The sequence below is a fragment of the Megalopta genalis genome, unplaced genomic scaffold, assembly GCF_051020955.1.
Source record: "Megalopta genalis isolate 19385.01 unplaced genomic scaffold, iyMegGena1_principal scaffold0023, whole genome shotgun sequence".
Classification (NCBI taxonomy): Eukaryota; Metazoa; Arthropoda; class Insecta; order Hymenoptera; family Halictidae; genus Megalopta; species Megalopta genalis.
In genome coordinates, this window is record NW_027476093.1 from 1,140,429 (window position 1) to 1,142,539 (window position 2,111).

The 2,111-nt window shown below is 33.3% G+C and overlaps 3 non-coding genes across 3 annotated transcripts; 2 read left to right on the top strand and 1 right to left on the bottom strand.

The window, feature by feature from the left end:
• The first annotated feature begins 206 nt into the window (after nucleotides 1-206).
• On the top strand, nucleotides 207-286 carry TRNAL-UAG (transfer RNA leucine (anticodon UAG)). The gene has a single exon. It is a non-coding gene; the product is annotated as a tRNA-Leu (tRNA).
• A 527-nt stretch (nucleotides 287-813) lies between these two features.
• Nucleotides 814-885, bottom strand: TRNAQ-CUG (transfer RNA glutamine (anticodon CUG)). Its single transcript has one exon. It is a non-coding gene; the product is annotated as a tRNA-Gln (tRNA).
• A 447-nt stretch (nucleotides 886-1,332) lies between these two features.
• Nucleotides 1,333-1,404, top strand: TRNAA-UGC (transfer RNA alanine (anticodon UGC)). Its single transcript has one exon. It is a non-coding gene; the product is annotated as a tRNA-Ala (tRNA).
• Nucleotides 1,405-2,111: the final 707 nt, after the last annotated feature.

Here is a 2,111-nt window from a genome sequence, read left to right on the forward strand (position 1 = left end):
GCGTCTCGAGCACGCGCTCCGTTATATTAGGGAAATCAGCGGGACGGGGGGGGGGGGGGGGTAATCGTAAAATTCTTTCGATAAATAACGAAACGTGCGCGTCTCGCGCGCGACGCGATGCGCAATATACGAGCGATCGACGCGTGAAATAACGACGCGCGGCCGCGGCACCGTTTTGTACCGGGTTAGAGAAACACATTGCCGAAGGCAGCGTGGCCGAGCGGTCTAAGGCGCTGGTTTTAGGCACCAGTCCGTATGGGCGTGGGTTCGAATCCCACCGCTGTCAAATTATTTTTGTTCGTTTTTTTTGGCGCGCTCTTCCCGACAGGACGTGCCGCGAACGATTTAGCAAACGATTTGTAAATTAAACGATTTTTTGGCACGGTCGGCGGTTTCTTGTTCGCTTTTGTTTGTCGGTGTAACAAACATTTTATCGTAATCTTCGCGTGAAATATATATTGAAAATATGTGACCAGGTAGTCGTCCGGTGATGTTGTTTAATTGTTATTTATAAAATAAGACGGAGATAGAGAAAAATATGCGCAAAATGCTCGCAATGCGATTGGAGTGTAAGCGGAATGTTTGCACGCGTAATTGACGCGTAATTGTCGCTTACGTTTGAAATACAGTGTATTATCGCATTGAATATTATAATATTTATTATATATTTTGTTGTTATATTATTGTCCACGCGAAAGTACTTGTTACTGAGCGTCATATTTCCGTTGAAGCGTTTGTAAAAAATTTCAACTAAGCGGTTCGCGCTCGAATATCCGGCTAAAAATGTTGCTTAATAAAGTTATAAAAAATAAAAGGTCCCACCGAGATTTGAACTCGGATCGCTGGATTCAGAGTCCAGAGTGCTAACCATTACACCATAGGACCTTCAAGGATATTTGGTAATAATAATGGTGAACTGGTGCTGTCGTAAATAAACAATACAGCAACGAGAACAGACGAATTAGCATGCCGTCGTGGTTAAACAAACGAAACACGCTAAATAATGTAGAATAAACAGTCGCTATGCTTATGGTTTATTTGTGAAGTACCTTGTGATATTGATTAAATAAATATTTAGACTTGATAATGCGTATATATTTAAATAATCAAAATAAATGTATTCGATTGAGATTTACTATTCTGATGTAAAAATCTTATAAACGTAAATACATTGTTCTGAGTATGATTTATTGTTGCTTCTATGTTGAATTACGTGTACGTAAAAAAATTAGACGCTTTTCATTTTAATTGATATTTAAGGAGATGAGAAAAAAAAATCAATAACACATGGGAATGAGAGAGACTTCAATTTATAATCACTCTTCAAAAAACGGGGATGTAGCTCAGTGGTAGAGCGTTCGCTTTGCATGTGAAAGGCCCCGGGTTCGATCCCCGGCATCTCCAATCTTTTTTTTTCTCCTCGGAGATCATTTTACTCCTTCTTTATGATTTTACGGCGTTGACTGTCGCATCATGTTCCCCGAACTTTTGTATGTTTTAAGCAATTTGGTTGGAAAATGAATTTTGTGTATTATATTATGCTGTTATATTACTATATAATAACATAATACTATAATAATAATAATAGTATATGATACTATAGTATGTAGTAGTACATATACTGTATAATAATATAATAAAATTATAAAGAAGGAGTAAATATATTATATTAATATATAATAGCATAATATAATAAAATTATAATGAAGGAGTGAATATATGTATAATAATAGCTATTATATTATTATGTAATAGCATAATACTATACTATGTAAATAGTGCATATACTATATAATAATGTAATAAAATTATAAAGAAGAAGTAAATATATAATAATAACTATTATATTAATATATAATAGCATAATATAATAAAATGATAAAGAAGGAGTGAAATGATTTCCAAGGAGAAAAACGAATTAATATAAAAGAAGTTATATATATATATATATATATATATATATATATATATATATATATATATAATATTAATATAATCTACATACACTAATATGTACATTATGTTTTCTAACATTTGAAGTATTGAAGCATTGTCAAGTATATAAGAATTGGTTTTGCCTTTTCCTAGAGTGGTTGATACGAATAAAAAGT